A 15,216-nucleotide genomic window follows, 5' to 3' on the forward strand; every position below is an offset into this window, starting at 1 on the left:
AAACAAATTAATGTATACTAAAAATTCGACCTTTTACCCCAGAGTGTATTACTTCTTATTTTAGCTTGTCATTGTTTTTTAATTTTACAGCACAACTGCACTGTGAACACTAATGAATAAATATTATCAAATGTAAAAGTAGAGATATTTTCCCCTCTCTTGTAATATATCAAGTTATATTGATTTATTTGCCCTCTTTCCGGACGGGGCTCCAGCGCACGTTAATGACCAACAGGTCACTTCTGGAGGAAGTTTTCATTTGGCTGTGGAATGGCAGGACCAAGAACAGTAAACCACCTCTCTGATCCTGCCCACCCCCTTCTTTAGAAGTGTATTTCTTCAAGTTATAAAATGCACTGTTGATTAAACAACAGCTTCTTATGCAAAAGAAACCCTACATTTTGGGTAAAATTTCGGAAATAACTGCAAAAATATCCCTCAGTTCTAGAAACGGTGACATTATACATATGTTTACCAGTTGTCAAGTCACTTAATAGTGAGCTCTTTTAAAATACATGTTTAAGTGATTAGTCACTCTCCACTTAAAAATTTTTTTCAAATTGTGAATATTTTATGCCAATAAGGAGATACTACTTAGGCAAGTTGTGCTGTTTGGGGGTAGCAGTCTTCAAACTGTACCTATACCTATACTATGGTACAGGTACTTTACAAGAGATACGAAGGCCAAAAAAAGTTTTAAGGGAATTAGGATTCTGGATATTTAGTTTCTCTTTGCACTCCTTAAAAGTGATCTGAAAAAATAATTTCTGAAGAGAGGACCAAAGTGGCAACCTGAGAGGCTCCTGAACTACCCTTCTCCCATGGACGCACAGAAAGTACAGCTGCATATGGAGCAATTCCCACTGAAAGAGATCCAGAAACTAGCCAAGCAACTCCTACACATTTGACAAATAAGAAAATTCCCACATCAAAACAGGCAGGAGAGACTGAGACATTCTCTCACCATAAACTTCGCCCCTGGCACAGAGCCATACAATAAGGACTAATCCACTGACTGCCAGCTTTTCCCTGAGGAGTGAAAGGTTTGGACCCCATATTCAGCACCCCAGCTTTTAGCACTTCCATTTGACTAGCTCCCAAAACACCTAGCTCTGAAAGCCAATGGGGCTTGCATCCACAAGACCCACAAGACCATAACAAACAAAGATAATATTAATAAATGGTGTTGGAAAACTGGACCTTTATCTTACATCATACACAAAAATCAACTCAAAGTGGATTGAAGACTTAAATATAAGACCCGATTCTGTAAAATTTCTAGAGGAAATCATAAGGGGGTAAGCTCTTTGACATTGGTCTTGACAGTGGTTTTTTGGAATTAACCCCAAAAGTAAAGGCAACAAAAGCAAAAATAAAGAAATGAGACTACATCAAACTAAAAAGCTGCACAGCGAAGGAAACCATCAATAAGGTGAAAAGGCAATCTGTGGAATGGGTTATTTCACTTAGTATAATGCCCTCCAGCTTCACCCAAGTTGTTGCAAATGATGGGATTTCCTTCCTTCTTAAGGCTGAATAATATTCCATTATATATATATACTACCACATTTTATGTATGCCTTCACTTGAGGACAGGAATGGGAGAAAATATTTGCAAACCACATATTTATAAGGGGTTAATATGCACAATATACACGGAACTCATACAACCCAATAGCAAAAAAAGAAATAACTCAATTAAAAAATAGGCAAAGGATCTGAGTAGACATTTTTCCAAGGAAGACATACAAATGGCCAACAGGTACATGAAAAGGTGATCAGCAGGTAAATGCAAATCAAAACCACGATAAGAGGCCTTCCCTGTTGGCACAGTGGTTAAGAATCCGCCTGCCAATGCAGGGGACACAGGTTCGAGCCCTGGTTTGGGAAGATCCCACATGCCACAGAGCAGCTAAGCCCGTGCACCACAACTACTGAGCCTGCATGCCACAACTACTGAAGCCTGCCCACCTAGAGCCCGTGCTGTACAACAAGAAGAGAAGCTACCGCAATGAAGAGTAGCCCCCGCTCGCCGCCACGAGAGAAAACCCGCGTGCAGCAACAAAGACCCAACGCAGCCAAAACAAAAAAGAACAACATGATAAGATATCACCTCACACCTTTTAGAATGGCTGTCCTCTAAAAGACCAGAGATAAGAAGTATTGGCAAGGGTGGGGAGAAAAGGGAACCTTTGTGCACTGCTGGTGGAAATGTAAATTGGTGAAGCCACTATGGAAAACAGTATGGAGATTCCTCAAAAAATGAAAAAACTATCATATGATCCAGTAATCCCACTTCTGGGTGCATATCTGGAGGAAACTAAATCACTGTCTTGAAGAGACATCTGTACTCCCATGTTCATAGCAGCATTATTCACAATAGCCAAGGTGTAGAAACAACATAAGTGTCTGTCCTCAGGTGAAGGGATAAAGAAAATGTGGTAGTATATATATAATGGAATATTATTCAGGCTTAAGAAGGAAGGAAATCCCATCATTTGCAACAACTTAGGTGAAGCTGGAGGGCATTATGCTAAGTGAGATAACCCAGACAGAGAAAGACAGATACTGCATGGTATCATGGTATATGTGGAATCTGGAAGAAAAAAAAAAAAAAAAAGTCAAACTCACAGAAGCACAGAGTAGGAAAGTAGTTTCCTTGTGTGGGGTGGGGTGCAGTGAGGGAAATAGGGAGAGATTGGTAAAGGGGTACAAAATAGATGAATAAAATCTGAGGATCTAATGTATAGCATGACTGTTGTTGATAACGCTGTATTGTATAACTGAAATTTGCTAAGAGAGTAGAACTTAAATGTTCTCACCAAAAAAAAAAAAAGGTAAATATGTGCAGTGCTTGATATGTTAATTAACTCAACGGGACAAGTCCTTTTATGGTGTATGCATATATCAAGTCATCACACTGTACACTTTAGATACCTTGATTTTATTTGTCAATTATATATTTGTCAATTGACAAATATAATATTTGTCAATTATATATTTGTCAATTGACAAATATAATTTGTCAATTATATATCAGTAAAGCTGAAAAAGATCTTTTTAGCTGATCTGCCTGAGGATACAACATTTCCACCTCTTCTTTCACACACCCCTTCCCCACTATCTCATATTTTAAAGAAGAAAGGCCTTCTCTCACCCTAATCTTTCCTTCGTGTATTACCCTACAGTAGAAAAACCTCTGTAACCCACTCGTGTAATACAGTATAGGTACTGGTATTGGTGTTGAGAAAGGGAGTCCCACTAAAGAATGAATAATAAATCCTTTTGCAATTAAATGGCTTCCTAGTTTGCTTTTAGTAAAATCACAGGAAGATCTACAATCAAGTTGTCAATTGATAGATCATTAAAAACAAATTTTTGGTGCTAGGTTTCCCCTGATTTTTGGCATATGTTTCTGACAGAGTGCAAAGAATTGAGGGCATTGCTGTAACAAAATTCCCTCTGTTCCTACCTATTTATTTACATGAACAAAATTTTCTCAACATCTACATTAATAATAAAACACAAAAAGTTGTGGAGATGATACTGGGGTTGAACCCTATCTCAATTTAGTAATAAGTAATAAGTAATTATGGCTAAATTGATACCCGACCTAATTTTAGCAAAAATTAGATACTGGACCTAATTTTAGCAAAACTAGCCAGTCCTCATCCAGCTCATTAAAAGATATATTTAAAATAAACTTTTGGTTTTTCTGTTTAATAATTACTTATCAAAATTTTAATATATTCATATGGTTTTTATCAATACTAAACTAATAGTAATAAACTGATAACTCAATCTAGAATAATTTTTATTTTATTTTATTTTATTTTATTTTTTATTTTTTTCTTTTTTGCGGTATGCGGGCCTCTCACTGTTGTGGCCTCTCCCGTTGCGGAGCACAGGCTCCGGATGCGCAGGCCCAGCGGCCATGGCTCACGGGCCCAGCCGCTCCGCGGCATATGGGATCCTCCCAGACCGGGGCACGAACCCGTATCCCCTGCATCGGCAGGCGGACTCTCAACCACTGCGCCACCAGGGAGGCCCTAGAATAATTTTTAAACACAGCTTCATGGTCACTGATATAAAAAATATAATTTCAACATTTATGCCTTTCATTGTGATAATTAGACAATTGGCAAAAGACAATAATAAAAATATGTCATATTAGGATGAAATTTTTTGATAGAAGCAGAATGGAAATAAATTCAAGTTCAAGGAGAAAAAGGAAAGATGCCAAATCTCATTACTAAAGAACAGCTTGTTCATGTATTTTTTTTTAAAATAGACGATGTGGTATTTAGATACTATTGGATATATTTTTTAAAGTACTGTAATTTTTTTTTTAATTTTTTTTTTTAGAGACAATATTTACAATACACTGGAAGTTATCCTTTGCAACTGTTTTAGCTTGGGATGAAAAGTTTTAGATGTCAACTTCATAATGTGCAGGAGGATACAAAGCTTTACAAGATTTTTTTGGAAATGTTTGCAAGTAAAAAGTTTGAAGACCACTATTTTAGGAAGCTCAGTCAGAGATCAGTGTGTAGAATGGATAGAGTGGGGAAAAATTGGGCAGAACACTAGTTAGGGGACAATTGATTTTTTCCAGACATAAGGAATTTGAACTGTATAAAGTTTATCGTCATGGAAATGAAGACAAACAGACTGAAACCAAAAGCTACTAAGAAATAAGAATTATTAGGGTCAGTCCCTGCTTCATTTCATCTTAAGTTTTAAATACGGTCAAAACTGAATTTCCCAGTGTTTTCCACCTTTAGCTTCTGTCCGACTTGGTCCTGAGCTCCTTCCTGTCTTCCCTCCCTCCCTTCCTTTCTTCCTTCCCCCACTATTCATCAGACACTCTGCAAAGTGCTGGGACTTCTGAAACAGTTAAAATCAGGTCCCTTCCCTATAGTAGGGAAGCTTACAGCTGAGCATGGCGGCGAGAGAGCTATCCTATATGGCTCACACAGCTCCACCTCCCTCCCACTTGCAACACGATAGAGGATAGGAAGCTGAAGCCTCCCTTTCCCAGACTTCCTCAGATTCCACGTGTGGCCCAGCCTCTGCCCAAGCAGACGTATGAATGTCACATTTGGAAGACGGAGGTGAGACAGAGGTAGCACGTCTGCTTCCACTAGCAAACAGGGACGTCGAGGATCTGGTTTTTCTATGGCAGCGTAGCAGAGGCCCCAGCGTCTGACACCTACTTTGGTGGGTGCCGGGGACATCAATTTTGATGGCATGGATCTGGACTGAGGCAGTGTGCCTGGAACCAGCAGTTGAGACTCCCCTTTCCTTATTCCCCAGCTTTCTGATCATTCCCCAGTTTTCTGACCATGACACAGGCAATCGCTACCTTGGTTGGCATGTCTGACAATCATTCCTGGAAGCTCCGACTGGAGCCTGTTTCCCCAGACTTTCTAACAATTTTGTAAGCACCTGATTTGTTATATTAAGTCCCTTTAAGTTTAAATGAGCTAGAGTGGCTTCTTTTATTAGCAGCCAAATTCTGGCTGACACAAATGAAGCCCATCATTACTCCCAGCCTCCTACCAGCCTCTTGTGGTGTTCCCTAGGTCTCTTTGTGGTCAAACAGAGCTGTTATCCTACAGGTCAATGATAACCCTGGAGTGGGTACATTGTTACGTGAGTTGCCACTGTTCCTCTCCTGTGTATTTTAATTCTCAGAACTAGTCTCTGACAGGACTTGTTGTTGATGCTCTTTGTGGTGAACTAGAGTCTCTCCTGCCCTGTCCTGGTGAAGGCTATTCATGAACAGATCTAAAAGGCGACTTCAGAAGTATTGAACTCTTACAGACTGTTTACTCTATTTCTCTGCCTCTATGTTCCATCCACCTGCTTGGGACTCCTTTACTTCCTCTTGTGCTCTTTGGACAGGATGCCTTACTCACCTAGCTGCTCCTCCACAGTGTGTCTTTCTGTAATTGGGTCATTTCTTTTAAAGCACTGATTCTGTTTAGTTGACCTAAGAAGTTCCCTGGAGAGCTAATTTAAAATGCAGATTCCCGAACCCAACCCTGATTCAGTAGGTCTGAGGTGTGTCTAGTAGTCCGCATTTTTTTTTAAAACAGGAACATTTTTCTTTTTAAAAAATTTTATTTATTTATTTATTTATTTTATTTTTGGCTGCGTTGGGTCTTCGTTGCTGTGTGTGGACTTTCTCTAGTTGCGACAAGCAGGAGCTACTCTTCATTGTGGTGCGCAGGCTTCTCATTGTGGTGGCTTCCCTTGTTGCGGAGCACAGGCTCTAGGGTGGACGGGCTTCAGTAATTGTGGCTCACGGGCTTAGTTGCTCTGCGGCATGTGGGATCTTCCCAGACCAGGGCTCGAACCCATGTCTCCTGCATTGGCAGGCGGGTTCTTAACCACTGCGCCACCAGGGAAGCCCCACAGGGGCTACTCTTCATTGTGGTGTGCAGGCTTCTCATTGCGGTGGCTTCTCTTGTTGCAGTTGCAGAGCATGGGCTCCAGTAGTTGTGGCACGTGGGCTCAGTAGTTGTGGTGCATGGGCTTAGTTGCTCCGTGGCATGTGGGATCTTCCTGGACCAGGGCTCGAACCCGTGTCCCCTGCATTGGCAAGCTGATTCTTAACCACTCTGTCACCAGGGAAGCCCATGGCAGTCCGCATTTTAACCAAATGCAACAGGGCTCTCTGACCCACCCTGGCCTTGTATTACACCTTGACAACTCTCTGATGGGGTTAGGACAGAGAGTAGGTCCTAGTTCCTTCCCTCTTCCCTGTACTGTGGAGGGTGAGGAAAGAGAGGGGTTAAAGGTAGCCCCTAGGTTGTAAATTTGGATGAGTAGGATTATGATTGGAGCACTGATTCAACAGTGAAATTAAGAAGGGAAGCCAGTTTGTGGAGGAAATAATGAGTTCCCTTTGAGACATGTTGGTTTTGACATCCAAGTGAAGATGATATATTGTTGGCAGCTTGTAATGGATTGATGACTCAGGTCTTGAGGTTAATTAGTGAGATGGATTCTCTGTTGAATGGACTTCAGAGAATTGCTGCTGTAGCTAAATTATTTCTTTAATGTGTTGCAACCATGATTGTCCTGAAGATGACATACATCTATTGGTGTCATTCCCAATATGACATGGAGTCAGATATATTTTGTGTTTTCTATTGGGTTGTATAATAAGAAAAGTGAGAAGATTCGTGGTAGGATAATCAGTGTTCTATGTAGCTTAGGAGATGCCTAAGGCCCACCTCTTTCCCTTAGAGCTCTCCTCCTCTCCCTCAAATCTTTCTCCCCAGGCGACTGACAAACATACCTCTATTATGTAAACTGGGGAAGGAAAAATTATGTAGGATAATTGTAAGAGAAGGGAATAAAACCTCAAACTACAAGTATTATTGTAAATGTTTCAACTGGCCACAAAGTAGGTAGGATGAAATAATACTTTTCCTACAGATGTCTCACAGGTCTTTGTCTAGGCTTCATCCAACCTATTGTAGAAATTGTTTCGTCTCTAGGACTGAAACCCGTTGTTTAAAAGTGGCTTTCAAGCTCTCTTTTCAAGTGAAATCTTATGCAGAAATAGTATTTCAGAAATGTAACTGTACTTGATCGAGTTCAAATATATACCATTTATTCATTCTAAAGTTGTTGCCTAGGTTTCATGAGAACAGTGAGGTTATTTTGATGGAGATAAAATTTTTAAACTAGGATATATGGGTGATGGTTGTATGTGAGCAAACAAATTTCTTTCCAACTGTATATTGATAAAATCCTGATTCATTCAGAAGAGTAGTTGCAAATGGAACTTAAAAAAACCCAGCATGTTTTGCAATTGTAGGATACTATAGATAAACAGATATGGTACCAGAATCCTAATTCTGAAATCTACCCTAAAATGATATGACTTTGACAGTGGGTCAGTCATAAATATTCATTGAACGCTTTGTATGTTCTAGATACTGAGACTGCATTAGAGAAGACAGACACATGGAATTTATAACCTAACCAGGAGGATAGACACTAAACAAATAATTGTAAGTAATTATAAGTGCATAAATTGCAAGGTGAAAGAAATTCTAAGTATACTGGGAATGTATGACAGGAGACCTAACCTTGTATAAAAGTGGGCAGAGATGTTCTTCCTAAGGAAATCATGTTTAAATTGAGACATGAAAGGTGAATAGGCAAAGGGAAGAGCAAAACAAGTATTCCAGGTAGATGGGTCACTATGTGCAAAGGCCCAAAGGCGGGAGAATCATGGTTTACTTGAGAAACTAAAGGTCGTCATGGCTCTTCCCCAGCAAAGCTAGAGAGACTAGTGAGCTGTTCATAGAGGCTGAAGAGTCCAAGACTTTCCAGCCAATGCAATGCAATGGGGTAATTTGTAAAGAATTCATGTGTTTTTAATGCCAGTACTGTATTAACCTTCAACCCTCCACCACTTGGGCTGTAGGCAAAGAGGTATTCCCCCGAGATGTGAAGAGAGTACCACAAAGAAAACCAATAACAGAAACTTCAAATTTTTGGCTTTTAGGTCTAAACCAAAAAAAAAGAGGCCAGGAATTAGAAAATTTGGGGCACTGTAGTTGCTGGGTAAGGATATAGTACAGGGCCTGCATAAGGTGCCGAAGAGAAGGGCCTGGCACAGCCTCACAGATAAACATGATCCCTAGTGGGCCGGTGGGACCAGCCAGATGCTTTCCCACACGGCCAGAAATTGGCACATAAGAACAGACTGACCGTGAGGGTGCTGGCAAGGCGATGCAAGCACGGAGGGAGCAAGTGTCCAGAGGAGGAAAGGCAAGGGATCAGTGTATTGGGGTGGGGTTGGAGTCCATCCGTTAACATCTCATATCATCCTGACATATCTCTGTTAAGTATTTGGGCATTATTTGAACGATAACGGAAAGCCACTGAAGGATTTTAAATAAAAACCTGACCCTCTCTAACTGGGTATAGAAAGTGGTTTGAAGGAGGTGAGACTCTTCTAGAAGGATGTTGCAGTAGTCTAGGCAAGAGATGTTGGTAGTCTGTACAAGGATGGTAGCAGTGGGGATAAAAGGAAAGGGACAGTTTACAGACATCTGTTTTAGTTGGCTCAGGCTACCATAATAAAATATATAATAAATACCGGGTGGCTTAAACAATAGAGACTTATTTTCTCACAGTTGTGGAGGCTGGAAGTCCCAGATCAAGGTCCACCAGGGTTGGTTTCTGGTGAGAGCGCTCTTCCTGGCTTTCAGATGGCCCCCTTCTCACTGTGTCCTCACATGGAAGAGAGAGGTCTCTATTCTCTCTCTCTCGCTCTCTCTCTATCTCTTCCTCCTCTTATAAAAACCACAGTCTTAGGTAGAAGAGAGTGGGAGGAGTCCAAGATGACTCTTAGGTTTCTTGAGTAGAAGTGATAGTGCTGTTTATGGAGATTGGGATCACTGGAGGTAGAGAGTATTTGGGGAAGAAATATCTGAACCGAATGTTAAGCGTGTTTATTTTGAAGTATCTATGAGATATCAGAAAGCAAATGCCAAGTGAGTTGTTGGTTTGGAATTCAGAAAAGACATCTGGGGTACAGGTGTCGATTTAGGTCCCATCCCTCTATACATGGTCTGTAAGCAATGGGAGTGGGTGAGAGCCCATAGGGCAGTGGTTCTCGATCTTACATGTGCATCAGAATCGCTTGGAGAGCTTGTTGAGAGACAGATCGCTTTGCCCCACCCGCCAGGTTTCTGGTACCACTGTACTTGCAGAGGCATATGAACATTGTAAGGCTTTTGAAATTTTGACTTTCAAGAGAGCTCCTAGCAATTTATATTTTTATCAGCTGAATATGAGAAAGCCCATCCCACTGTACCCTTTATTGCGTTCAATATTGTAATTTTTAATATTAGAGGCAAAAAATGTGAACTAATTGCAACTTTATTCTGCACATCTTGGGTTTTGGGGGGTTTTTACTGTTTTTTTTTTTAATTCTGTCAGTTTTACCCCCCAAAAACAAGTTTTACCCCCCAAAAAACAAGTTCTTGGTAACTCCGTCAGCTGGGATTGTAGGATGCCTCTGTGATAGTGAACATTTTTTTCCCCACATTTTAAAATGCTGTTTGCACATCCTTCAGTTTTTGGTAAAAACCTTTCTGTTTTTACATATTTATCTTTTACCACATTTATTCTTTGGCCCCTTCAATACACCATTGCATTTTGCGATCGGCATATTTGGGAGATAACTCACATTGATAAAATGTACCCTAATGTGTGTGAATTGTCACAACTCGGCAGGTCTTTAATATTCACCTCTGTGAATACGATGAAAATACTCTGCTACTGATAATAGCAGAGTATTTTCCAAGTTGAATAATATAAAAATGTGACCTAGGTAGTGCTAGAGACAGTTTCCACGTAGGGTAAGTAAAACCATGACATTGTCATTCTGATTGACCCTAGGTTGTCCTATGGCCTATTAAGGGGAAAGGGCCCAGAAATTCTTCCTCTTCTTCTAAATGTAGATCACACTTGACTGGCTCTGGCAAACTGGCCACGACCTTACGTTCCATCTTGCACGATCCCACTGCCTGTGAAAGCCAGCCCACATGCTCAGCTAGACAGCAGTGAAGCTACTAATGGCAAAACCAGGTCCTGCTGGGAACTCAGCTGTCTTGTCTCTGTGGCTCTTTCAGTCAAAACTGGGTTACTTTTCTGACAACCTCTTTCAGTCAACGTTGTTAGATGACTTGAAATTATACTAAAACATATGCTTCAAACCCTTTATTCCTCTTTCCTGGCCTGTAGCCTCCCTCGTTAATTTGTCATAACCTCTGCCTGGGCCCCCTGTCATCACTTCTCTTGGCACCTGACAATCTCAGTTCAGTGAAGCTGGGATTAGGTCTGGCTTGATGGCTGTGAAGCAGATGTTCCCACAGTCATCATCAACTTGCACTTCTTAAAGCCCCACCCTAGAGTTAGTTAATCATAGAGATACTTTCTAGCTCTTTGAAGGGAAGAGTAGCCAGCAGATTTTGCAGATCAAGTGAACAGAGACATAATATGGCATCACAGCAAGGCCAACTCCATATCCAAAGGACACTGGATTTTACAATGTACTTTTATTCGGAATGGAGATCTGGGGATCCTCTACCTCTTGTTAGATTAGAGAAAGAGCAGAGAATGGTGGAATGGACTTTAATTTTGAGCTTAGACAGACCCGTGTTTTGGCTGTATGATCTTGAGCAACTTTGCTCATTTTTCGGAACTGGTCCCTTCATTTGCGAAGTGGGGTAATACATTTCTTACAGGGCTGCTGTGAAAACGTGGAAACATGTAAAACACATTGCAGGTGCTCAGATGTCACTTCCCTTCCCTTATTGACTAGGAGTAGCCATTACTTTGTGAAAGGGGTTGTCAGTACATGACTGTGACTCAGAAGGTTAGTTCTTCAGTGAATTGGCTGATTCTTTGCTTCAAGGGCTTGAGTAATCGTTTTATTGCCTTGAACTTCCTTTGGCACAGGGTCCCACCCAGCCCATATGAAAATGAGTACCACTGAGCAGCCAAGTGTTCCTCAATTGTAAGCACTCTCAGCACAAATGTGTGAAAAGGAATTTAATGGCCAGAAAGCAAGTAACTACAACTGCATATTGCATATGAATACCAAGATTCCCAATAAATCCAAGGACTCTTACATGTCATGTCATTAACATGACTATCTCCGCTTCTCTTTTTACAGTCCATGGTGATAGGGGGAGACAAGGAGTTAGATTGAGAATGTTCCTGTTTTGGGCTCCATTGAAAGCCTCTGATGCAGTTTCCTGCCAGACCTCCACTTTCTCTTTGCTGGAGATTTTTCACAATTACAGTAACACCATAATTAGAACTTCTGAAAATCACAAACTAGATAGAAGCTGGATGTGCTTTAGAGCCCTTCTATGTAGAGGGAGATGGAACAACTCAGCTTAGACTTGTGATATGCTGATTACCTATCATCCATACCAGTTATTAAAACAGAATCTCTAATCTTTATGAGCAAGACATGATCAGCTCATAGTCTCATTACTGTGTTTACTCCAAAGAACAAATTCTTCTAAATTTTAAAAAATTTCACTCTTTTGAATAATTCAGGCTCCATCTCCACACAATCTCTAATCTCTTCTTGTTCAAATTCAACAGGTGTGATTCTTTGAATGTATTTTCCTTTAAGCCTACTGAATAGAGATATGAAAATCAGGATTTGATCAAATATAATGTAATTTAGAGGCGGGTTATTAACTTTATGAAAAAGAGTTCCTTTTCTAGTTGAAACTTCTTTGGCCCAACTAAGGTGGTGATAAGTTCATGGAAAAGACAGGCAGGGATGCTTGAGAAGAACTCTGGTCTAGATTCTAGGGCCATTACCAACTAGTTTTCTCTTGTTAGTTATATCAGATAATTCTTTGGCCCTCAGTTTCTTCATATTAGTGAGCAAGATAATCTCCATGGCTTCTTCTATAAATTCAAGTAACAGGAACTAACCTATTGTTTAAAACAAGGCCCAAATTTCTGTCTTGGACATTGAGTCTCTTTATGGAATTGTTAGTGAAGTCAGGAATTTCCCAAACTCTATTTCCTTTTATTCCTGAGTTCTACCATTAAGTACCACTGGTAATAGAGTTCTAAATACTTTATTATAACAACAGCAATTTAACGTTAAATTTAAGGGCGTATGGAGAAAAAAATTGTTCAAGTTAAAAGCATGCTAATATGTTTCATGTGATAATGAGCTTGCAAATGAGCTTGTATTCAATAGGCTTGCAAAGTTTCTAACTAATGCAATATTTTGTTTTACAACTTATATCTGTATCTATTAGTTTCTAACTAATGCAGTATTATGTTTTACAATTGGTATCTATAAAGTCCACTGAGCAGTGCCTTTCCCAGTTGATTGAAATGTGTGCAAGTTGATGTTAGCGAGAACACTTTCCTTCAAATCACACCTGTCATAATACGTGATTTGAGTCCTAAATTTAAATTCCTATTGCATGGCAATTCCCTTGCGTTTCTCTGATACATTTAAGAAGGTTGATGGTATTACTCAACCAAATTTTTAAACCTTAGGATAACTCATTATTTAAAACAAATTTGAGAACTGAAACTCCACCAATCATTAGAATGACTTTAAAAGTGACTCACCGAGTTTGGTGGTCAGCCTATTTTTTAAAAACTTGGTTTGAATGGAAAATTGAAAAAGCAAAGGACTATTAATAATGACAGGAGGTGGGTGTATAAACAAGTGTAGTAGACTATGGTGACAGAGATGTGAAATTGCTGCATTTCTAAAGAACCACGTCCCCATTTTTTTTTGTCACCTTCTCAACAAATAGTGGTTTTATGGTTCAGAAAAATATGTACTGAATGTTGAGACTAGACCATCAAAATCATTTTTATTCAAGAGGGTGAAAAGATTGCAATAAAGAATTTTAGGACTCAAAAGTAAGAATGAGTATTACTTGTTTTAATGTGAACTTCACACCATAAAGGAGATCAAACATTTTCACAAGTGTTTATAATGACCATGACCAGAAAGTCCTTCATCGCTCACATCCAGGAAGTTATCAGGTCTTACTGACTCTATGTCCTAAACATCTTCAGTTGCATCCTCTTTTCTCTGTCTTCACTGTCACCACCGAGGTTCACGCCATTATCATTTCTTACCTGGATGACTGCACCAGCTCCCACCTGTTCTATTTCTAGTATCGATTCTCCATTCTGCCAACAAACTGACCTAAAATAAAAGTCTGATTGTGGCTCTCTTCTGTTAAAAAGACTTCAATGAATTCCCATTGCCTTGGAAATAAAATTCAAACCTTCAGCATGACATAAAAGATTCTTTATGACCTGACCTCCGTCCTTCTGTTCAACCTTATCTGCCAGCCCTCTCTTCCACACTCCAAATTAACTGCTTGGTCATGCTGAACCAGATTTTAGCTCCCTAAATGCACCTTGCTTTCTCGCCATATTTTTCTGCACGTACTGCTCCTCTTGCTTGGAATGACTTTCCTCACTTTTTCATTTGGGAAACTGTTACTCATCCTTTAAGAGTCAGCCACCGTCTCCTTTTTTCACCTCTAACCACTCTTCCAGTTTGCTGTTCTGCTGGTACGTTCCCATGCGTGTCCCATTGCATGCTTCATCCTAGTCTGAATTGCACCTCATCACTGCGCTGCAGTGCAGTTGTCCACTTTCTCTACACTGAGAGCTCTTAGAGGGAGAGGACTGTATCTTGTTCATCCTTTTCTCTCAGCACCTTGCATAATGCCTGGCACAGAGTAGGCATTCTTTAAATGTATGTTATGGTAACCAATGTATAAATAACCCAAGAAAGAAAAGTTCAACATGGAGCAGCTTTAAAATGGGATTAATTATAAGAGTTGTTGATTCAAATTGTTTTTAACGCTATTGAAACTGCTACGACCTACAATAGAAAGGCTCAAAAAATACAAAAAACTTACAGTAAACATTATTTTGACTTGACTAGAAAGAACCACATTAAAACAACAACCTTTCTTGATACTCTTTTATTTTACTTGGAAAGAAAAGGAAGCTTTTTTTCCCCTCCATAATCTTATAAATTCATAATTTCCCTTCTCTCAAACTGCAGTTGTCACTGGCATCTTAAATCTGTGAAACCTTATCAAACCTACTTAAAGCAGAAGAGGTAACTACTGTTTACACTTCTTCAACCACTCTCTAAAGTTATTAGACATTTTACTTACAGGTTCACAATGTAATTCTGAGAAAAATGCAAGTCCCAAAACAGTATGCTTTCATAGGGAGAAACAACAGGCACAACAGGATGAATCTTCATAAACTTGGGCTTCCAGGAGATATTATCTTATTTTTTTACAGGGTGGTCATTCTATGAACTTAATTTCAATATAAGCGCTAGTTGGAAGGCAACTAGAATGAGAGGTGACAGAAACTTAATCTTAGAATGAGAGGTGACAGAAACTTAATCCAAGTCAGTTTGGACTTCTCTTTCCTTCTTGAAGTCTAGGGGCTGATGTAGTTCCTGGGTGTCAGAGGGGTGGGGAGAAGGCGTGTTTGGCCCTTACTCTAATCATCTAACTAGCTATCTCAAGTATTTTTGTTATACGCACATGGACACAGTACAGCTACAGGCCACACACAGTTAACAGTGATCTCAAACTGGCTATTACAGACATCTAAGATACTGAAAGCGAAAGTGATAGCATA

General features: G+C 39.9%; 1 long non-coding RNA gene across 1 annotated transcript in view; it reads left to right on the top strand.

Moving 5' to 3' along the window:
• LOC132496271 (uncharacterized) overlaps positions 1-15,216 on the top strand; it is a 103,291-nt gene that overhangs the window by 36,699 nt on the left and 51,376 nt on the right. The window contains exon 4 of the long non-coding RNA XR_009533387.1: positions 7,953-8,030. This is a non-coding gene — a long non-coding RNA (uncharacterized LOC132496271). The remainder of the gene's footprint in view (positions 1-7,952; positions 8,031-15,216) is intronic.

This window comes from Mesoplodon densirostris, chromosome 9, assembly GCF_025265405.1.
Source record: "Mesoplodon densirostris isolate mMesDen1 chromosome 9, mMesDen1 primary haplotype, whole genome shotgun sequence".
Taxonomy (NCBI): domain Eukaryota; kingdom Metazoa; phylum Chordata; class Mammalia; order Artiodactyla; family Ziphiidae; genus Mesoplodon; species Mesoplodon densirostris.